General features: G+C 39.2%; 1 protein-coding gene across 2 annotated transcripts in view; it reads right to left on the reverse strand.

Moving 5' to 3' along the window:
- SLIT3 (slit guidance ligand 3) overlaps window positions 1-25,314 on the reverse strand; it is a 411,520-nt gene that overhangs the window by 325,501 nt on the left and 60,705 nt on the right. The gene's annotated exons all lie outside the window — the stretch shown is intronic.

Genomic DNA, 25,314 nt, shown 5'->3' on the forward strand with positions numbered 1-25,314 from the left:
TACAGGGTCAAAAACTGTGATGAAAGCTTGCATACAACCTGTTCCCCCTTTCCCCTCTAATCTTGTGTGCTGATTGATTCCTCCCACTCCTAGTTTAACCATAAGATCATAGAGTTGGTAGGGATCTCATAGGCCATCTAGTCTTGAATATGGTTAAAAGGTGTTCTCATCAGGCTAAACGTACACAGGACTACAACTTTTTCTCAGAGGACTTGGTTGCAAGTCCCAACATTATCCTTGTCACCCACATTCCAGTTTGTTCATCTGAAACATCATAATTTAGAACTGGACACAGTAATCCAAGTGACATCTGAATTGGGCAAAATGTGGACAGGGCTAGCTAGGACTGCCTCCAAATCATAACTTCAACCCATGGCTTTAACTAATATTTTGAAGGCAACTATAGGTTGAAGTCATCAGGGAGCGGTGGATAAATTGCATGCAAGTGAGGAGGACAGAATGCTCAAATCCATAGCCTGGTTCCAATCCTCCAAACTATGGCTTGAAGCATCAGATTCATTATGTCCAAACCAGGCCTGTGGCTATACACCACTTGCCATAATGAAGCTCTATGGAAAAATACCTTCTTTCTTGACATGGCCTATTAATTCAATCTGACTCTTTTTTAAACATCTGCTGATATGTTATGTACTTTCCTAGCTTTGTTTATATAAAATACATTCTGTATATTGGATGGCAAGAGAGCAAGAAAGAAAACTGATACATTATGCTTCCAGGGAATAGTTCATCAAATCTGTAGGCTTTACAAAGATGCATGATCTACCGCCAATGTGCCATATGCAGCCTTCAAGGCATATCTGTGTGGCCAAAGAAACCTTGTTAGATTTCCATTTTGATTTAAAAGGAAGGAAGAATCCTACTAAGGTGGGGGCTTATTTATTTCATTCTTGATTTTGTGCAGTAAGGAAAATTATGACAATTGCATCAGCTGACAAGAGAACATCAAATCATATTTTCTTCACTATATTCAGACTTGATTCACAAGTGACAGCAAATCTTCCTAGTGGTCAACCAACCACCACACAAGCAGAGTTTATGCCATTGCTTTCATGTAAGAAAAATGAATTGATTTCCAAACCCATTTAATTATTTTATACTTTCAGTATTTGGTACTAGTTGCAAACCATGGGTCACATTGTCCTCAGATGGCTGAAGAAAGCCAATAGGTCCTGTTTGCTGCATTCATATAGTTTACCTAATTGTTATGCAAATAGTATGCAAATTAGGAAAGTCATCTTGTTTGTGACACCTTTCCTTTGTGCTCCACAACTTCAAACTAAATGCCTGTAAAAAATGTTCTAGCATAATTTGCACCTGCTCACCACCTAGCAGGCTTAAGGATTAGTAAACCAAATGATGATATATATGAACATAATAAAGAAATGGCTTTTTTTCAGCAAGAGAAATCTGTGACTGTTTCACAGACACTATGGAAATAGATAAATTTTATTTTGTGTCAACCCTACTTATCTAATCCAGCTGTCATAAATTCCTTTGGCACCTCTAATGTTTTTACAGTGAGCTAAAGCACACAGTTTTAAGTTCTAAGTAAATGATTTAATAGTTTGCAACCCTCTCCTCCCCCTACCAAATTCTTTCTTCATTCCACAGCAGCTTGAAGAGAAGCTGGACAGCCAGATAGACTTTTTGGATTTGTTCCTGATCTGGATTAGTACTTAACTCTCATGTATGATAAATGGCCACACTTCGCCTCCATGCATATTTCAGACAGATAATCTGGATAATATACATCAGCTACCATTAAATTATGACTTTGGTGACAAGCCCAAAGCATGAAGACTCACTAACATTTTTGAAAGTCATTGGCCATGCTGCATTAACACTGCTTTTGAGAGCTAACCATGAGCAAGGGCCATGGGGTGTGTGGAAGAGCAGAAGGAGTGAATAAAATCCCTCTTTTTACCACCATCACCTGGAAGGAAATGTGGCAGTAGGATTGCTCCTGGCAACCAGTTACCTTTTGCAAACTAGTAAAGACAAAAATTATATAATGCAAACATAATCTCTCTCTCATGCACACACGTACAATCCTCTGTAACAAACTTTTATGCAACACTATTTGGGAATATATCCATTTCTAAAACATAGGACAGTTCTAAATTCATCTTAAAACAAAACATTATGTTGATTGTTATTAGGAAAACGTATGGGGAGAAGGTAGCAGTGGGGTGTTTACATAATTTTTGCCCCCAGATGTACTCCAAAACTAAGGAAAACCGGCAGGGGCAAAACCACTCTAGGAACAGGAAGAATAATATATGTAGGAGAACTTTGAAGGGATTATTACCTTTTCCACCCACTTGTCTGCTGCTGCAGCTATGCTCCTGGGTTTCCACCATCTTGGCAAACTGGGGCTGAATTTATCAAGGTAACATCAAGTTCCATCCTTAGAGCTGGCAGGTTTTATTTTAAACATGTAGCCTGAAACTCACAAGCCTTTTTATTGTATAGTCTTAGAAACAAAAGTGTCTCATTTCTGAAAAGTCTAGACCTAACTAAGTCTTTCCCCCTCCCAATGATCTATATTGCAACCAAGAAACCTCATGAATTAACCTGATATATGTGTGTTCTGGACATCAAATTGACTTAAATAATAATCACTCTTTTTATATGTGGTATGCAAATTATCAGTTAAAAATGTTATCTAGCAGAGTTTTTAAATATATGGCCCAATCAAAAAGTTAAAAATTGTGGACATTTACAATTAGCTTTATAGAGGTTGGCTCATTTCCCCAGACAACTACTTTCCTAGATCAGTATTCTCTGGGATTGTATGTAAGCCTATAAGCAGCCAGCTCTAAATTCTGTTAAATCACAGTAATGTAAAGTGTAAATGATTACTAAAAATGAGTTTGGCTTCTTGTGCTGCTCTGTCTCTGTTTTGCTGAAGTTTTGGCACCCGCTAGCCAAGACAAGGGACCCTTAGTTGTGAAGCCATTTAAGCTACAAACAAGTGCAAGTGCCTAGGTCTGCAGTAGAAATTTTGATCAATTTTAGAGCAGCTGGATTTCTCTTCCCATAATATCTACAATGGACTGTGCAATCCATAGTGGGGGATATTTCCAAGGCATGCTAGCCACCTACCACACTATTTTTCTGGAGCAGGCTGAAATCTACCTGCATACACACACCCCTTTTCTAGTATCAAAATCACTCTGATCCAACTTGTATCAGGCTTCCACACCAAATTCTCACTAGAGCATATTTCATGTTCAGTCTTAAATAAAACTTAAACCTTTGAAGAACCAGCTTAAAAATTCCCATACACAGTGGTACCTTGGTTGTCGAACAGCTTGGCTCCTGAACAAACTGGCTCCCGAATGCGGCAAACCTGGAAGTGAGTGTTCCGGTTTGCGAACTTTTTTTGGAAGCCAAACATCCAACACAGCTTCTGCTTGAGTGCAGGAAGCTCCTGCAGCCAATCGGAAGCCGTACCTTGGTTTTCAAATGGTTCCAGGAGTCGAATGGACTCCCAGAATGGATTAAGTTTGATATGGGCAGACATCGAAGCCCAGCATTTGACTCCCTTTCAGGCAGAACTACAATATTGCAAAGCCAAACTTAAAAATGGTTGGCATTTAAAACATCTTAGGCCCTTCCAACGAACATCTTCAGTTGAGAAACAGAGACAGCTTAGTTTAAGTGTTTAGAATGTGAGACTAGGGAGACCCAGGTTCAAATCATCATTCATCCCTGGGCCAGTTACTCTCAGCTGAACATACCTCATAGGGTTATTTTGTGAGATTAAAAAAGGTGGTGGAGAAAGGAGCACTGAGTATGCCACCCTGAACCTTTCGAGGAAGGGTATGATATAAATGAACAAAAGAAAGAAGCAATGAAAAGAGAACAAGCCTGGGAAATCCTGGCTAATCTGAACTTCAGAAGAATATTCTTTCCATGCCTTCAAAAGATGAATGACTAACTAATCCTAGTGTCGCATTTAATGATATGGTAGGCAGGGATGCCAAGAGCGTGAATCTAACGAAATATTCTGTTCCTCCTGCATTTTACCATTTCAGCAGCATATTTGCCTTTTGCGCACCTTATAGTCAAATGATTAATGAAATACAGTTCAATGAGTATGCATTGTTCTAAGCTCTTCCATTTCCCTCACGAAAACATTATGTACCAGAGGAAAAATTAAACACAGAAATTTAGTTAAATTTAAATATAATCAGCATGATAATATTGTTGCATGCCACCCAATCTCCAAGCGATGTGAGATTTCAGGGGTTCCAGGTGCTTACCTAGGGTTCGTGGCTTTATTATGTAAGGTAGCATTTCTCAAACTTGGGTCTCCAGCTGTTTCTGTTTAACTACAACTCCCATCATCCCTAGCTAGGACCAGTGGTCAGGGATGATGGGAACTATAGTTCAACAACAGCTGGGGACCCAAGTTTAAGAAACTGATATATGGTTCAGTTACAACCTAAGCCTGTGATGGAGGGGTCAGCATCAACACCCACCCATTTGCCATCTTACATAGATTTCCTTTCCTTTGTTCTTCTTAATGGTTCATCGCCCATGAGGCTAGCCTGGCTATTCCAAGATTTAGAAGCCTTGATTAAATTTTAATACTTGCTTGATCCAGGAATTAATGGGATCTGGTATACAGACCCCAAACTCATAACAATGTAAGTTTTTTTTATTATTTTTTTTAATACGTATTATTACATCAAGCCTATTCAATTACAGTGGTACCTCGGGTTAAGAACTTAATTCATTCTGGAGGTCTGTTCTTAACCTGAAACTGTTCTTAACCTGAGGTACCACTTTAGCTAATGGGGCCTTGCGCCACCACCACACAATTTCTGTTCTCATCCTGAAGCAAAGTTCTTAACCCAAGGTTCTATTTCTGGGTTAGCGGAGTCTGTAACCTGAAGTGTCTGTAACCTGAAGTACCACTGTATAGACTCTAATGCATCATTTAAAAACAGCAACAGAATACCCATCTAGCCTTTATCTGAGAGTTGTACATAATGTCGACAGTTAACAACTCCTTGAACTAGCGTTAAATAGTCCCCATAAGTAAGAATTGCAGCTTCCATTCCATCCATTCATTCTTGTTTGTGTTCTGCTAGGAAAACTAGACTTTAGCACTCTGCTGCCTAAGCTCAGATACACCATACTATGTACGAAAGATGCAGCCCCATAAGTGGAGACTTCAGCAGCATGCAAATACCACAAAGCAGGGGTTGGATACAAAAAGCTCCACAGAGGTTAACCATTATCCTTACTAACAAATAATCAATTATGTCAACACTGTACAGAAAACATATGGCTGCCTTGGATAATGTCACTCTATCATTTCCACCATAAACTCAGCGAAGAAGCCCCTGAAAAAGTGTAACTCTTTTTTTTTTTTAGGATTCATCTTTCCATTCAGTTTCACTAGTTGGTATCTTTATCCTCTAATCCTCAGAACTACAGTGGTACCTCAGGTTACATACACTTCAGGTTATATACACTTCAGGTTACAGCCTCCGCTAACCCAGAAATATTACCTTGGGTTAAGAACTTTGCTTCAGGATGAGAACAGAAATCGTGCAGCGGCACGGCAGCGGCAGGAGGCCCCATTAGCTAAAGTGGTGCTTCAGGTTAAGAACAGTTTCAAGTTAAGAACGGACCTCCGGAACGAATTAAGTTCTTAACCCGAGGTACCACTGTACCTTTACTTCACTAAAATAATAATAATAACAACAACAACAACAGCACAATCTACTCAGATGCAAGTTCATTTGAGTGCACTGGGGATTACTCCCAGGTAAGTGAATACAGGACTGCAGCCTAAATTAAGCACACATACAAATTAACTAATTAGGCCCATGTACATATTGGCATTGGGAACTCAAGGATTGCCAAGTTACATTAGGACCAAGGAGGACGGGATTCAAGTCCTACTCTTACTTTGTTAGGATCATCTGGATTTGTTTATTTAATTATTCAAGGAATTTATACCCTGTTCTTTAACCAAAATGTCTTTCAGGTTGGCTTACAAAAAATCAGTACTAAGACTAACCATGCTCTCAGGCTCACAATTCAAAAAAGAAATGACATACAAGGCAAGGAGGAGGGAAGAGCAAACTCAAGCTACAATTCTTACAATGCAGTTATATAGTTATGTCTATGCATATTAGAACCTTCTAGAAGAGCTGGTTGCCTTGCCCTGTTCCAGAAGAACTTACATTCACACTCACACACAGACACACAGATCAGATCCAGGAGCAGAACTGGTGACAATGCCCAGGGCATACATTCAAATTCAGCCGTAGTGTGCAGAGTGTGGTGGGCTGCACGAAGTACTACCAAACTGTAACATTCTTTCCCCCAGTATTGTCCGCTCTGACATTACTACAGCACCTGTTCCCTTCCCACACACTGCCTACAGTTTCATCAAAAAGAATAACTATGGCAAGCTCAACACAGGCATGATAATGTCACCATAAGCAAAAAGCACAAATGCAATATTGCAAAATTCCATTCCCATCTGTATTTGAATGAGCATGTGTATCCAAACTGCTGAAAAAAATGTACTGGGAGACAGCAAATAATTTCTGGTGCCATTATGTTTGCAGCTAAACCAAGAACCAGTTTGTTAGAAATTCAATGGGGCTTAAGTGGACTGCACCCTCAGGATCGAAAGCAAGGTCAAGAGAACAGCAAATGTAACTTCACTGCCTACTTCTAGTAATTTAGGAATATTTCAATATAAGCTTAAGAACCAAGGGTTCAACTACTCCAAAGTACTTATTCAATCAGATACAATGACATTTTTTATGCCATCATAAAGGCCAGGGAAAAGAGAAATATTTTTGCTTGGCATCTAAAGATACAGTATGTAACAAAGGCAACATATCTCCCATTCCCTGGGAGGAAAATTCCACAAGCGAGAAGCCACCATAGAAAAGGCCTGCAGTCATACTTCAGACCTGTCATGGAAAAGGCACACAAAAAAGGGCCTCAGATGTTTTTTGTAGGGGTGAAGGTATGTAAACAAGCTGAATGCTATGCATATATGTGAATAAAAATGATGTGCATATGACAATAAAATATTAAATGAGCAAAACTTCACAGTCTTGGTTAATTAGAATAATGGAACATACTTTTAAAGTGTTGGTTTCTACTTTAGATTCACTTGCTAAAATTAATTCAGGAAAAATATTCAAATTCAAAATTCACATTGCATTATACAGCAGCATACACCTTGTCATAAATCAAAGACATAAGAGACTAACGTTACCAAGCACAAGGATACCAATGTTGGATATGCAGACATGAGAACAATATTATGTGCCATAACTTAAAACCTCGTACTATATTTAATGTCTAGTTATGCATCAGCGCAAGCAAAAGCTTGGAGCAGCAATTGAACCCTAGAAATTATAGCCTGAGCAAGCCAGAAAGAGGCAGTAGGGGGTGTTGCCTTTTCTAAACTTGTTGACTGAACAAAGCAAGGAACAAGTGATTATGGTTTAAAACGCAGAGAATGTTCTCATGATTTCTGAGTATAAGATTTGGTTACCCTTCTAACCACCTCGGATGCAAAGAGAAAAAACTCCACAAAAATGTTAAGTCACAGGTGGAACAATCCTGCAGTCTAATTGCACCATTGTGAGGAAGTGTGCAACACTGTTTTCACTTCAGCTAATGAGTCCAGTCAGTGGAAGCCCTGCACAAGAACTAGAAGTCACCCTGTGATAATGCAGAGAAAACAGTTGAGGAGAGGCTTCTAAGCATGTTCAGTGGAACATGCCTGGAATCTTCCTTCAGGCTTTTGTGCTGATCACATGATAGTCAGGAGTTGAGGAGACATGTGGGGATATTAAGGATGTGGCTGGCATTGCCCTACAGTTTATGCCCTCAAGCATTTAGCTGAACATTTGAATAAAGATCAATGTGACTCGTGGTCTAATGTCACCTAAAGCATAGAATTAGCAGGTGGTCTTGGGAAAGTCACATTTTCTCAGCCTCAGCTCCGTATTTTCTTTTTAAAAAGTACCAACTGAGGGGTGATTTCAAGGGCAAACAAGATGAAGATTGTAAACTTCTTTGCACTTTAAAAAAAAGCTGTATAAAATGAATAATCACCATAGTGCTTATCCATCAAGATTCACTTTTATGGAGAAGACAGTAAACTTAGATCAATCTTTCTAGAGACAGTTTACTACATACAGCTGTGGCCAACAAATGTGCCTAGACAAGAAGGTCAAAACATAATGAGCTCCGAACTAACTTTTGGATATTTAAGTGTAAGAGCATGTAATGTTAGAAACATAATGAAGTGTTAAAGAACAAGTAGTATCATTTGGCAGTAAAATGATTTGAGAAGCTGAAGTTTATGCAGAATTAGTATACAGAATTAAATAAAACATGTCTCTGTTAAATGTGTGCTATCTAGAAAATTATGCTGATAAAGTGATTCTCATAAAATTGAAAGTGTGTGACTTAAAGACTATATTACTGGAACAGAAGTTAAAATAAACTTAATGAAAGTTCATGGGCACAAGTTTAAAACTAGACCTATGCAGAAGGTCTAGCTCTATTAAATATGTGTATATGCATATGTAAATTTGCAAAAGGTGTAATTAATGTTGCTTATCCAACTTAATGAAAGCACACACAATAAGAAAGCATCCAAAAGTTTAGAAAAAGAAAGTGAAAGGTGTCTCAAAAATAAGCTAGTGTTTTACTGCAGTTATGCCAAGCACGGTTCAGCATGATTGCCTTTATCTGTAAGAAATAATAACACAACACAACCACACACATAAAAAACCAATTTAGCAACTTAATATGAAGTCAAAGCACTGATTGATTCTACACTGTAGGAAAAGGTGAATCCAGACAAGGTGCTGAAATCTTTATTCTTCCTTAGTCCAGCACAGCATGTTATTAAGTGTGAATATCTGTGCAAGGAGTACAGTAGTTGCTGTCATTTTCCTGCTTATTGGGAGGCTGTCTTATACTGAGTCAGACCACTGGTCCTTCCATCACAGTATTGTCAACACGGACTGGCAGTGGCTCTCCAGGGTTTCAATCAGGGTTGTTTCCTAGCCCTACTTAGAGATGCCAGGGATAGAGACCTCCTGTATGGAAAGCAGATGCTCTACCACTGAGCTATGATCATTCCCCATTATTATCTCAAATAGAAGCTTTGCTCCTATAGTTTCATTCACTATATACTATGAGCTAGTGTCATTATTACTCAACTATGACTCATAGTTGACCACGCACGTTTCCTCTATTGTATAGTGGTACCTAGGGTTACATACACTTCAGGTTACATACACTTCAGGTTACAGACTCCACTAACCAGAAATATTACCTCAGGTTAAGAACTTTGCTTCAGGATGAGAACAGAAATCGTGCAGCAGGAGGCCCCATTAGCTAAAGTGGTGCTTCAGGTTAAGAACAGTTTCAGGTTAAGAACAGACCTCCAGAACTAATTAAGTTCTTAACCCGAGGTACTACTGTATTTGAGGTGATACAAAACCTATGTTGGGTCTCTTTTACACAAGGAAGTTAGCAGCTGACATTCTAGACGAAGCTACGTTCAGAGTTAGCAATGCAGACAATATCCTTTCACACACACCTTGACAAAATAGGAGTGTAATAAAACCAACAAGCCATAAGCAAACAACAATTCTCAAGCTGCAGTTGTAACAGGCGCCAGTCCTGTCAAAAACAGGATTTCTTTACAGAAGAATTACAGATAGCATTTCCCTTAAAAAACAAGTGCTTCCCAAGAAGTGGAAATTAAAAGGCTACAGTAAAGAGCCTCAGGAAGTCACTTCCTCTGCCTGCGTTGGTGAATAGCTCTCAGCAATTACTATGCATGGCTTCTGCCACATGTCATTAAGATATGCCTGTTATTGTTTTTATAAAAAGATGGAGGTGGAATTCAGCACATGATTATAATTAAAAACAACTGCTGCCTTGAGTGCACGTGGTGAAAGATAAACTTTAAAATAATAAACTCAAATACATGCCATTTGTTAACTAAGCTTGACCTAATACTAAGCCTTGAAAGAACCAAGACCATACATAGGGGGCCTGATACGTGAGTCTTTGTTTCATAGTCTAGCTAATTCCAGAATGCGGTAATTGTGTTCACCTTCATAGCCACCTTTTCAGAATCTGGACTTAAAAGGCAGTCTACATCCAAAGATCATTTCCTGGGCCCCATTTCCTTCTTACCATCTAGATATAGGGTAAAATCACCTTGGTTTGATAAAGGAAAAAGGTAATGTTTTCTGAAAGTTCTCTCCCAGCTTAAAATGTTGATACGCATGGATAACATAATATCTAACATTTCTCCAATGAAAATAGGGACACCCTGTGCATGCACATCCCCCCTAGGAATTATAGTTTGATTACACTTACCTTGCACACACCCTACAGTACTACTGCCACATCTGAAGAGTGTCTTGGAAATTTGGCCACCAACATTCAAACATACAGAAGCTTGAGAAGAGGATTTTTTTTTAATATATAGAAGGGGGGCAACTAACACATAAAAAGTTTTCAAGAAACAAGACCAAACCAACTCAAAGTCTGCTTGGTTGGGGCTGTCCGGTCACATTTTTCCCATCAAGAGAAAGTTTAACAGAAATTAAGGGGTTAGCATTAAAGAAGTTCTACAAAGCAGCTCATTTCGTACAACTACCTCCGAGGAGCTGGAGCAGAAGAATAACTGTTGATGAAAATGTTTGATTTGTAATACAACCAAACATTAAAGACCAGCAAATTTCTTTACTAAAACAGGGAGTTACTGATTTCAGATCCTGTTTTGCAAACAAAGTTTTATGTAATTTATGTAATTCTTTATAGCAAAGCTAAACAACAAAAAAGCAGCATGTTATGCAGACTGACTGCTTTAAAGCTAGAACATAAAATGGATGTTGTTGGTAGTATAATTTTGTGCTCAGATTGTATTACATGCTTGAAATTACAAAAACAGAAGGCTCAAGCCATCATCTTGGATTCTGAACATAGACTGCCTATTTTGTTGCTCCTTCAGCTATCATTATTTCAACCACTGAAATTAAAACAAGGCACTACAAGCCTGAAGGAGTATTTTTGGAGGTCTTACGCTTTCCATCTGTAAGAAGTTGTGTATACATATACTTATTTTAAAATAAAAAAGTGCATCTGATTATCAATTAGAGAAATCTGCATACACTATATTGTATACGTAAACTTTAAAGTCTAGTTACGAAAATAACATGTTTCTCCCATCAAAGTTCAAAAGCACTCACAAAAAATGACCTAGAATGACAATTACCTATCTGATGTTCCTTCTCCCCCCCCCCAACATCAGTTCTGTGGAGCTGTGTGATTGGTTTTTCATGTTCTACTTACATCTTAACTAACAATGGAACATAGTTTATTGATTAGACTCACCATAGTGAGCTTTAAAAAAAGAGAAAGAAGGAAAGAAACCATGGAAACAAATGTCTATTCATGCAAGATAGAGAAGGATCAAGGTGCCTTGGCTCCTCGGTACAAAACACAAGCAAGATGATGGTTATCAATCTAATCCCCAGCATACCTTTTTGAAACACCCCATTATACATACATCTGGCTTTAATGATGCAGTAACCACTTCTAAGAGTAAAAAGCCAGGGCTACTATTCAAAAGCAACACTCTTGTGACGATTAAGCTGTCTGTTACCTGCCTCCTCTTTGCAAAAGGCAAATTGACAACGTGACTTCCTCTTGGTTTCTAGGCTGGGAATTTTTACCAGGTGCATTCTTTCCATACCAATCAATCAAGTGAATAAATTAAAGCTGCAAACCAGTTTCTAAAGTACACTGAGTGCAGCTATTCTGCATTTCCACTGCTGGCTGAGTCTGAGCCAGGATCTTGTGAGCTCTGAATGTGTTTGATACACTGGCCTTTTCTCTTTAAGAGAAGTAATTTCTACAAAAAGTTACTAATATTTTTTTGTTATTTTCATTTTAATCAAACATTAGGGATATACCACTCCTTGGCCTTGTCTTTAGCTTTGTGGTGCCTTAAACACTGCTGTTGAAATTGCATACAGGAAAGTCACTCTAGGGCGATTTACCATCTGACTTGTGTGCATTCCACAAGCCTACTGAAGCCTGGAAAATTGGGGTAATTTGGACTGGTGCTTGTCCAGCATCATGAAAGAGAACAATTGAGCGAAGTCAGGAATTCAAATTTAATATGACTTAAATGTAAGGATCAATCTTATTTGTCTGCTTATCTGTTCCTTAATGGAAGGTTAAAGGGAAAACAACTAGCCAAATATTTTTAAAGTGCAATGCTTCTATTATCTCAAAATCTATCAATGGCAGCAAGAAATAAATGTTCACAAGGCTTTTAAAAAGCCGTTTCCCAGCAAAAAAAGGAGAACGATACCCTATGACAATTTTTTGGGTATGTTAATATATGCACAAGAAAAACTTAAATTAACACCCTTTCCCTCTTTATGGGACATTAATATTACATCAACAGTTGATCAGATTTCAACATTTAAAATTCAGGCTTGCAGGGTTGTTTTTCTATACACACATTAAAGAGTAAGAATTCCACTCACCAAAAAATTGTACATATACCCAAATCGAGTCAGATTTCTCTAACCCTGAAACAATCTACACCAAGCTCAACACAGTATCTGTAGCTATAAATCACAAGTGGCAAATGAAGACTAACTCATCAGGAACAGTTAACTGGATATGATATTCACAAAGTTTGTGATAAAATTAAGGATTAAGATATGCCTTTATGCAAGAGCATGGAAAGGAAGTTCAGAGCTAACAAAATGGTACAGACAGCGTTTAGCTGTATCCGACTACAGATAGCAATTTCAGTTTGACTTTAAAACCCACCATGTTCTAAATGCTAAATTTATAGGGCAGGATTATTCTACTAGTGCAACAGGAATTCTACTAGTGCAACAGGGCTTCTCCCCCTTGGTCCCTCCTGAAGTTGACTGGGGGGGGGGTCAGGAGACCTCCAGAACAGCACACAGGGGGAGGAGAAGGCAGATCATTCCAACAGACAAGCAGAAATGTTTGAATTGATGAAGTGATCTGCTTAGCACTATGCTGAATTCCTCCCAGATTTTAATTATTGTGGCATGTGACCCACTGAATGCAAGACAGGACTGGTTGTTATTCACTGCTGCAGCAAATAGTAGACTGGGAAAAAACTCACAACAATATTATGGAGATAGGTTAGTAATAAAGTATTATTTATAAACTGTTCCAATTCCTTGTTTTCAAGCACAATAATAATACTAATATAATTTCCTCACAGCAGCAAACTGTTATATTATATCATCATCATCATCATCATCATCATCAGGAACTACAGCAGAAAAAATGACTTGCCTCAAACACCCTAGAAAATGCATATCTAAAACAGAGTTCATATCAAGAATTTCCCCAATTCCACTTCAGTATCATCACCCCCAATCCACTCCCTTCCTAGGGTTATTTTCCTAAATATTTTTATATGTCTTCTAAACTCAGGATTTTTGCTAAGTATGATAACTTCCTCTTGTGCATAGGTGTCACTTTGGCTACATAAGCAATGATATTCATAGCCTGAGTTTTGGAAATGGAGGGGGAAAGCAGAATTCTACAACAAACGGTTGCAGTGTATGTGTTACCTGTGCCAATAGATGAAGCCATGGGTGGCAGTGGTGGCAGGGGGGGTTGTTCTTTGCTGACTGAGCAGTCAACATATATTCTAAATGAATAAAATAAATTCTAACTAGTTGATATTTTTTCATAACACAGTATACACATCTCAGAACAAAACAACCTCAGCCTCTTTTCTTGCTCTCACCTTGGAACTATAATACTTGCTTTCTGGAAATTCTGGAAATCTCTTTTCCCACTTTCCATAATATGCTGTTTTCTGAATCTCAATAAGAAAGTTGAAACAATTCAGAACTCTGATTTTGCAGCTTTTTCTTGACTCTTTGATTTACTTTTCCCCCAGCTGATGCACATTATACTCTAGAAAGCAGCTTTTTAAAGAACTTTGATATATTATTATAATTTTAGCTTTTCTTTGAAATATTGCCTCAGCAGAGCTGCAAATGCTTTGGAAGAATCAGTACAGTACTAGTATTCCCCTTTAAATTATTGTTGCACGCTCCAGCATATAATACAAGCTCAAGCTTTCCATAGAGATGCCTTTGACTTCATCCACTTTGCCTCAATCTGAACTAGTGCTGTCTGGCTTGTTGTTAAACATAACTCAAGTCATACATGGGGTTAATTATTTACAGTCGAATAGGGTGGCGCTGTGGGTTAAACCACAGAGCCTAGGGCTTGCCGATCAGAAGGTCGGCGGTTCGAATCCCTGCGACGGGTGAGCTCCCGTTGCTCGGTCCTTGCTCCTGCCAACCTAGCAGTTCAAAAGCACATCAAAGTGCTAGTAGATAAATAGGTACCGCTCTGGCGGGAAGGTAAACGGCTTTTCTGTGCGCTGCTCTGGTTCGCCAGAAGCGGCTCAGTCATGCTGGCCACATGACCCGGAAGCTGTACGCTGGCTCCCTTGGCCAGTAAAGCAAGATGAGCGCTGCAACCCCAGAGTCATCTGCGACTGGACCTAGTAGTCATAGGTCCCTTTACCTATTCCTTATAAATAAATTAGTTCTATTTATTACTTACATATATATTAGGTTCTACAGAAGAGGACAGTCTGATGGTAGCAACACGTCAATATCCACTTTGCCTCCTATGAAATGGGGATCAAGTTTCTGCATGTTCAGGTTGTTTTACACCAATTTCCCCCACAATGAAATATCTACAGGAACTGAAGACAGCAGCTTCAGAAAATGTAATTGTAATACCATCTCAAACGACAGCATCAAAGAACCACGGTCATGTAAGCCCACACTAATCCTTTTGTTACAGAACGGAAAGCTTTTATTTGCAGTCTTCAGTAGCAGGAACTCTCTCTTAGAGACAGAACAGAGGCAAAGCAGATAACTTCCCGAGTTCATTCTTAGTTCTATAACTCAGTGGCCTTTAGCTTCATTTTATTTATTTATTTTAAAAAGAGGGCATAATGTAATATAATTTGCTGATTTACAAAAATGCACCCGTTTTAGTTGATAACACTGATAGTCCCTTTACCACGTTTTCATGGTTGAAACTGCTTATTTGTAAGCTGAAACTTACATATGTAAGGTATCTGTTCCCTGTTTATATATAAGGTTCCTTTTTTATTTTTAATGAGAAAATAATATGTTTAGATTAGCCTTATAAAGAATATAGAATTGTTATCTTGTTATTTGGGAAGCATTAACAGTAGCATGCTTGTGACATGTAATAAAAACACACCATGTTGTTTCCTGGTAATTATCAATGGATTCAGCAGTTCTATATTTCTTGAGCTTCTGACATTTTTTACTTTTTGAAATAGTATATATATGTTATGTTGTGAACTGATTCAAGATAAAGTAAAACTCACTGTGATATAATTTCTTTGTGATATATTAAGAAACTACAGTTTTGCACTGTACTGCTGTAATTTGCTGTCACATATTATACCAAACAAAATTCTCTTTTGAATGCTCTTCTTTCTCACACGTTTACCCAGTATTCTGCGTATACAGAACAATAAGTTTATGAAACAAAACATATATTCAATAATTGAGGCAATTAAAAAATGCTCATTCAGAACACCACCACTATGCAAAAAAAGAAACAAGAACCAGAAACTTAAACTAGAAAGTTGCATGATGTAATTTTTACTCTCTACTTGGAAGTCAAATGAGAAGTACATTCTGGCTCTGGTAATGCACAAACCCTTTCCTGAGTGCAAGAAAAGTTCCCAAAATGTTCTTACGCCACATCTGCCTTGCAAAGAAAGTCACTTCATTCAAACTCAGCTAACTTCCAGTTAAATGTTGCTCTGCAAAGATAAATATCCTGAGAAGTTGTGCCAGACAATTCAGACCAGTGAGTTTTTCTACTCTACCCCTACCCCCACCACCGCACCCACTGCCCCAGGGCTCCAGTCTCTGGTGCCTTGATTTCTTTAGGCTGTCTGGGCCCACCAGTTTTCTGAGAATGTTCCCACAGACTTTTCTACTTTACCCTTAGAGATCCACTCCACAGTCTAATCAGCTTTTGTGTTGGTTTCGCATGCACCCCAAAGTTGTACCATACCCAGGTGCTTAAGGCAGGAATGCCGATGGTGAGTTACTTAAGGCTGAGATGCTATAATGTTAGCCAGTTGCTTCGTGTATTCTCTAACAGTGCAAACCTACGCATGCCTATGCAGAAGTATTTCCAGGTAAGTGGATGTAGGCTTACAGACTATTTGAAATGTTTTAACAGATTCATCAGAACTGCACAGGGTGAAGCACACTTAGGACCAATTCGCATGCCTCAAAGAAGCAGAAAAAGTACAACTGTCTCACATTTCCCTCCCCACTTTTATCTGTCTATCAAAAATACAAGTCAGCTCTAAGATAGACCACAGTGAAGAGGTACTAAAAGCCTATTCCAAAGCAAAGCATCACAGCCTGCAAACTAAAGTTCAACTTCTTCTTATGCCCATGCAGCTGTAATAAACGCATGGCGTAAAACAGAAAATTGGAGATGGACACTGCTAGGGTGTTCCCGGCTAACAGTCTTTTGACAAACACATCACAGCAGCAGAAACATCTGCAAATATTGTCGGTGTGTAGCAATGCATTCCCATTGCCTTTCCCTTCACCTTGCACATTCAGATCACCTGCACTGCAGAAAAGAAGAATCTGACTGAGCTTGAATTTAGGAATTTTTTTCAAGGGGCATTCTATATGGTAGCTATAACCTTAAAAATGTGGTAACCTGCCAAGAACAAGCAAATCAGAACAACAGGCAACAATACAAACTTTAAGAATTGCTGAGTTATATATTCTAATTACAAGGAGTACAGAGAGAGAATGCACGTGCATAGTGGTGGTACATCAAATTATAAATGTAACATGCCTTGGCATCATAATTATATAAATCTACTCAAGACTGGATATCTATCATTTATCATGTCTTTGCCTATGGCCTGTCAGAAGACTGTTAGAGTGCTGATGTTAAAGAACTGCTGATTCCATTATTAATACCATTTCAAGATAACTCAGAAAGACACCCTCATCTAAACTCTGCAAACAGTACCACAGCAGAGCTTATGGCTGAATACATAACTGAAGCACAATTTCAACACTCTTTCTTTCAATTATATCAATGGTCTTCTATTACATAAATGGATTTATTGGGGGTAAATGAGGCAGCTACTAACCATGTTAATAAGTAAACAAATCTCAATTATATTTTTTTGGAAATACTTGTTAGTATGATACGAGCAAGCAAATCTGAGTTATAGCTTTCAGAAATATGTAATTATTTATAGCAGAAGGTTAAGCATATGAAGCACAAGATGTTCATCATCTTCAATGTGATTTTGACATAAGAACTCACCAGGGGCAATGCGTAGGATGAATACCATATTAACCAAGCCAAGGAACAGGCATGCGATCTCCCACACATATACGAGCAAATCATAGAAGTGAATAGACTAATATTTCTTAAATTTTACAAGTTAGGGTAAAATCAAGTCCTGCACCATCTCCTTGCTTAGCTAATCCACAGTTCTGTTGGCTTTTCCCAATGGTGGACTGCTCAGATTAATGCCTCTCAGCTCTATGTAGGATTTTGATGGCCCCTCTGTTAAGTCTGCCTGACTTTTTGGTTCCCCTGCTTATTTAAATACTTTAAGGGAAGGGATGCCCCTCTTCTTATGGCCATACCAGCCCCTCAAGTATTCTATCTTTTCTTCCTTCTGAGGCCTAGAATTTATTTTATGTCATAAAATTTATATACTGGTTGCTTCTTTTTTTAAAAAAAGAACAACCCACACACCCTCAAAGCAGCTCGGGGTGGGGGTGGGGGGGCAAAAACTGCTAAATACAGGTATTTAAAACATTCAAACATTGGTGCTGATATCTATGCACAAAAATCCAGCCTTAATCTGGGTAGGATGGGAAGGTCCCTCTCTCCTATTCTCCATGTTTATGAGCTGGACAGTGCTTCAAAGATGTTAGTACCTTTGCCAACCTAGCAGTTCGAAAGCACGTCAAAGTGCAAGTAGATAAATAGGAACCACTCCTGTGGGAAGGTAAGCGGTGTTTCCGTGCGCTGCTCTGGTTCGCCAGAAGCGGCTTAGTCATACTGGCCACATGACCCAGAAGCTGTACACCGGCTCCCTCGGCCAATAAAGCGAGATGAGCGCTGCAACCCCAGAGTCAGTCACGACTGGACCTAATGGTCAGGGGTCCCTTTACCTTTTTACATGTCAATATACAGCAAGTCCCCACATTTAACCTGTGCACATTCAGCTTTACGTTGCATGGCCATTAAAAAAAAAAAAAAGTATAGAAAGGGGGTAGAGTTCCAGGAATAATATTTGGCAATCCCACCTACCAATGAACCCAATGGGTTTTGACTATACACAATTTTGGCTTTAAGCGCTATCTCTGGAATGTAACCACCATGTAAGTTGCAGGCTTATTGTACTACAAAAAGCAGCTCTTGCATTAGTGTCTCAATAGAAAACATGTTGCTATGGAGAAGCAAACATACACAAATGCAAAGATCAGAATTGACTGAAGTACACACACAAAGAGAAGGGGACGACAGAGAATGAGATGGTTGGATGGTGTTCTTGAAGCTACTAGCATGAGTTTGATCAAACTGCGGGAGGCAGTGGAGGACAGAAGTGCCTGGCGTGCTCTGGTCCATGGGGTCACGAAGAGTCGGACACGACTAAACGACTAAACAACAACACACACACAAAGGGACACATCTATTGTTTATGTTGTTGTTTTTCTGCACCTCATAAGGCATTTATGAGGGTAGGAAACAGTCACAGAAGTATGTATTATTTGCCGGGCAAGTTGTCAAAAGAGAAAGCAGTTGAATAATCAGAAAAGGCTACCTTCCATCCTGTCATTAGAGAAGGAAAACTATGCAAACTTATTACAGAATTTAAATGTCAAAATAATTTGTACAGCCCAATTGCCATTTAGATGAAGGATTAGATCAACACCAGATAATATCTATCCAAATTAGCCAACAAGCTGTTCAGACTTCAACATGCAGCAGCCTCGGTCTCAGTGCTTAAGGAACTAAAATTCTTCATTGCTGTGTTTCTGGTATATTCAACAGAGATATTTCTTTGAAAGCACTACATTTCACACTAGATAACAGTCTCAGTTTCCCTGAAGAACAATAGTAAGATTGTGTGCTGCTTTTCCATGAATTAACCATACGGCTGCTGTGACATTTAAAGCTCTGATTTGTACAATTATTCCCCACAGATTCTGCACCCCATTACAACATCTTCGTAAGGCGAACTCCCAGAAAAAATGGCTGTCTGGGAGTCCCAATTCTATGGGGAAAGCTCATGAAATCAATTCTGCCTACAGACCTTTAAATGTCACAGAAAGATGAGCCCAAGGAAGAAGAAAAGATCCCTGCTGAGTCAGCTGCTGCATCTGCAGTGATGGTACCACAGTCCAGCAGAAAGCAGGTCAGCCATTCCTTCCTTTGACAGGTCTCCATAGTTATGTAAAGAAAAAGGCATCTGAGTCCTGCTGCTGGGGAGAAAGTATTCTGCCATAATTTGGGAAGCTTTAACACACATAGACACTTCCCTGACCCTGAAGGTACACCAGGGTTCACCTGAAAATAACTTTTTTATTTGCCCTTGGCTTTCCTATTTAGCATCTCTTTTGATATGATTTCTTAATCTGTTTAATTGCAAAACACTCAAATACTGATGACTGGGGGAAAGTATCATTTAAAATGTTAAAGTAGTGATCTGCAGGGCAAACTCTTTCACTTCAAACAGTTTTTATTTCCTCAATTATTTCTTTACCGTGAGGAAAAACTCCTGATAAGCTCATGGCTCCAGTCTTTTGACTGATTCTTCAAAGTAAGGCTCATACTTGGTTAGCTCATCTCCATAGTTTTGTTCAGAATGTGACTCTTAATTCTATAAAGCCTTAATCTCGTTTAAGCAAAGATTAGCCTTATTTGACCTTTCACCACGAAATAAACTTTTTAAATTAATCATGTGAAACTGATTAAAACAATATCATATAAATCAGAATCATTAACAACATCCTATCAGTAAAAATACCACTGTTAAAAAGATAACTTCTAGTAATAATCAATTTCAAGAAAACCCTTGATTTGTCTTTTGATTTTCTACATTTTACTATAGCTTTTTCAGATTTCTGAAAAAGGAAATGGAAAAACCAATGGGTTTGGGGAATTTGGGAGGGGGGGGTACATGCATGCTCAGGAGGGTGCTGTGCCCAAGAAGTGGAAGCGCCACAGCAGAGCGAGGCAGTCTCAGTGAAGATCAGGTAGGAGTCAGGCTGGCAGTAGCTTGGGCGGCTCAGGCTGCTCTGTGCACCATGGCCGCTGCCAGCTCGAGCCAGGGAAAGAGGTGTGCAGGGACAGCACCCGTGCGCCTCTTTCCCTGGCTCGGGCTATCCTCTTTTTTGCTCTTCAAGATAAGGCAACACTAGATTCATGTAATATCTTTCTTATTCACAGAAACATACGTACATAACACGGGAAACATTAAAATCAATACGAAAAGTTAGGACCAAACAAGATATGATGTAGGAGATGCAAAATCACTTTTTGTTTTGCTTTCTTATACTCACTAGCAGCCTCATATGGCTCGGGGAGGGGGGGGGAACCTATTTAAACCTTTCCTCTTGTCTGATTTCCCTTATCTAAATCCACACACATCTCCTGAAGCTCAGTGGGAGGAAGTACACAGGTACATACAGTTAACTATGTTTTCCTATACTCACCATGGGAATTTAGAGTGAGGAAACTGTGTGACGAGAAAAGGAATACACACAGTTCACATATAAACCCAGCACAACTTCCCCAATCCAGCTGAACAGAAATGTGAATTAGTGTGTGAGAGAGACAGGGTGGGAATCAAACAAATGTGGACACTTTGAAACCAATTGGGTTTAATTCTACAAATTAGGGCCATTGATAAAACAGCATATAATACAGATATCATATCATGGTGTAAGAACATGAAGATAAGCTCTGAATACATGGAGAGCCATGTTACACCTCATTCCAGTTGGCTTAGCATGCCGTATTTACACTGCCACAAAGTAATCTCCGAACAACGTTCCTGGGCATTTTTGGAATGCGTTGCTTGACCCTCTTCTTCTTAAGCTTATGTAGGACACACCAAAATGCTAACAATGTAAAGAACAATTACTGTTTTGCTGTTCAAGTCTTTTTATTCTAGCATTTGAAATATCTTTTTTTAAAAAAAATTGAGCATATATAAATGGATCTTTAAAAGCAACTCACATAATTAGAAGGCCATGTGTATTTAAATCCTTATGTTGTAAGATAATGCATGCAAGGCCATGTGTATTTAAATCCTTATGTTGTAAGATAATGCATGCAATATTTAGAATGACCTCAACATTAGATTGCAAAGATGAAGTTTAGAAGTGTACACCAAACAGTAGTTCTCCTGCTGAGAAGGCAGATTGCAATGTGCAAAGTAGCCACTATTGTGGAAAAGGTAGCTAAAATGAAAGAAAGGTTTAGTATTTGAATAGAAACAGATCACACACACACACACACACATACACACTATGACAACAGCATGCTGGTTCTGGCACCCATCCCACAGAGTCTGGTGTGCCAACTAAGGTCCACTTTACACAAGACTATTTTTCTCCGGAGAGAGAAGGAAAAAGCATACATACTACATACACACAGTCACATGTGATGAATGCAGATGAGATTATGTACATGTGGTATAAATGCTTTTTCCTACTTGAAAGTCTGTTTTATACTTCAAAGACAATGACCACAAAGGAAAGTAAAACACTGTTATACATTCCTGCTACATCTGGAGAGAAGTAGACAGGGATACAATATTGTACAAGTACTATGTAGTAATTTTATATTGGTCAGGCAGCCATTTATCATGAAAATTCTTGATAGAGCTGGTTTGCATTTGTAGCCCAACGTGTCCTATATTTAAGTAGGGAATCTATATAAACTATTTGTTCCTTTGTCTGCCTACTGCCAGCACACTTACAAAAAACCTTGTCAGGCAAACAACAGCCATCAGGACAACAGAAGCTAAACAAACATCATTTTACCAGCATTACAGTATGTTGACAACGTCTCAGTGTGAGCTCTTCACACAAGAGTGTCTTGATGGAGTGACAAAGCAGCATGATGCTATATTTTCACACTTTCCCAGAGCAGTTGGAATTCTAAATAAAAATTGGTGGTACAGGAAGAATACTCAAGGGTACAGTCTTTAAAGTGATGACACCAAGCTGGATATGAGAAAAGACCTGTGCAGTGATCTACAAGACCATGGAGAGAAGAAAAAGCACAAGGTTTTCAGAGGGAAAATGACCATAATTAAGGCTTTAGCAAAATACAATCTGGCCATTGTTTTCAATCATACATTGGAACTGAGATCAATGGAACGAAACCTAAAATACTCACTTTAAAATTGCCCTCACACTCAGTTTGCTTTGTTTGCCCTCTGTGATGCTGTCATGCAGCCAAATTCAACTGGCTATGTAAAGAACTGGCATCATAATCATACATACTTTCTATGATCCACAAATAGCTGGAATAGTTTATGATGAAATGAGTCCACCATTAGTATATCTAGTCAGTGGTATAGCCATGCTTAGAGCTTAGAAAACTTCTACATGCAAGTTAACAGCAATGTCTAGAACTTAATTTACCTGATTTATCAGGTGAATCCTTATCTGGAAAAGAGGGGTTTGGTGGCCATATTAGCTGCTTTTGTAACCTCTTTGTTAATCTGCCCTTGTGGAACCTCTGAAAGCTTTGATGGATACAGAACCCTGTTTGATGTGTACTAAATATTGTGATTGCATAACTTCAGTCTTCTGAAGTTTGGACACTACTATAAAAATACAGGATGGGCGCATAGACACCACCTTATACCGTAAACCAACTGACCGACAAACATATCTACATGCCTCTAGCTACCATCCCAAACATACCAAACAGTCCATTGTATATAGCCAGGCACTACGTTACAGCCGCATCTGTTCCAATTCTACAGACAGAGACTCTCACCTAAGAGATCTACAGCAAACCTTTTCAGAACTAAAATACCCAGCAGATGAAGTTAGACAACAGATCAACAGAGCCAGACTTATACCCAGAGAGAACTTGCTGCAAGACAGACCCAAAAAAGAAAATAACAGAACACCTCTAGTCATCACATACAGCTCCCAAGTTAAAACAGTACAACGCATCATCAGAGATCTACAACCTCTCCTGGACAATGACAGTTCTCTTTCTCAAACTCTGGGAGGAAGACCTTTCATTGCCTACAGACAGCCGCCCAATCTCAAACAACTCCTAACCCACAATAATACTACAACCAGACTTAACACGGACACTGGCACCAGAGCCTGCAATAAACCCAGATGCCAACTTTGCTGCCACATACACCCGGACAACACCATTACTGGCCCCAACAACATCACACATACCATCTCGGGACTATTCAATTGCTCATCGTCTAACATTGTGTATGCCATCAAATGCCAACAGTGTCCTTCAGCTCTCTATATTGGACAAACAGGCCAAACCTTACACCAAAGAATAAATGGACACAAATCTGACATCAAGAATCACAAAACAGAGAAACCAGTAGGAGAACACTTCAATCTCCCAGGACATTCTATACAAGATCTCAAAGTAGCTGTTTTACTACAAAGGAATTTCAGAAATAGACTGGAAAGAGAAGCTGCTGAATTGCAACTCATTACCAAACTTAAAACCATGGAGAGACCTGGTTTGAACAAAGACATTGGATTCTTATCCCATTATACATAACTAAGCCATTTCTCACCTTTTCACCCCTTGCCTTTTCCTGTAAGACCTATTACAGTCGTTAAGAGTCGTCAACAGGCTCATCTCAGCTATCTGCCAATCCTACCTATCTGTAACTTCAGTCTTCTGGTTCTGCAGTGCCACCAATTTGCTTCTGGAATAATACAAGGTACTGTATTACAAGGTACCTTTAGATCTCTAAACAATGTGGAATCAAGCCTATACATCTTTTCTTACAGAGTGACCATCTCATGTCCTTAGGTTGCTGGGAGAGTCCCTGTTCTCAATCCTCTATTGGGCCTGCGAAAAGGGGGGGGTTTACTTCGGAACGGTTTACTTCCGGGTTTCAGCACTCGCGCATGCACATAAGTACTAAATCGCGCTTTGCGCATAAGCGCCAAATCGGGACCCGCTCGTGCGCAGACGCAGCACTGTGGGTTGCGAACAATGTGGGTTGCGAACATGCTTCCCACATGGATCACGTTCGCAACCCAAGGTTCCACTGTAATGAATTCATTTACGAAATGTGGTTTCATAATTGTAATAATAAATATTACAATACATTAGTCTAATTGCCAGTTTCTCTTATCATGCCCACAATACAGATAATTTATGATAATGAAAAGATGGATGTTAAGAACTATTCTGTATCCTCTGAAGGCACCTCACAGCTCTTAGCCAAGATTTTGTCTTTCAAACTAATGCTCGTATTGTTCCCACTGCTCTAAGATTCTAAAGCAATGCCCATTAAAACAATATTTGAATAAAATAAGGCAAAGTTGTTGTTTTTCTTCTTCTGTCAAATGGAAATGTACTTATTTGCTCACAGCTCTCCAGTAATTTCTGTGAATGCTTTAAGAGTGCTGTAATGATGGCATGCCCCTAACATCAATAAGCTGTAATCAAACAGTCAACTCTCCGCCCCCCCCCCCATGAATGAAATATGGCAGCAATTTGACATCCCAGCAGTGCTTTGCTCTCCTGAACCCTGGCAGTGACCCAAGAGATTTGCACTCCACTGCTAATCAGAGAACTAGCCAAGGCCATTTCCCACGACATAGCTGAAATTCTCCTGCTGCTTACCTTGTCTGATTCAGTTACCAAGCCACGCCAAAGCTATTTGCTGTATTCCTGATTGTCAATCATGGCACTTTTCCACTAGACACTCCCCGTGCTGCACACTCCAACCTTGCTAAGAGATGCTGTGGGACAACTCAGATATTTCTCCATGTCCACTGCGGCCTAGTATCATTAAGTGACTTTGATCAGGAGAGAAACTATCCCACCAAAAGCAGACAAATAGGAAGGAGCGCAAGCATTTGAGAATTCAGCTGAAGCTCAAGT

This window comes from Podarcis liolepis, assembly GCF_965112155.1.
Source record: "Podarcis liolepis genome assembly, chromosome: 2".
Taxonomy (NCBI): Eukaryota; Metazoa; Chordata; class Lepidosauria; order Squamata; family Lacertidae; genus Podarcis; species Podarcis liolepis.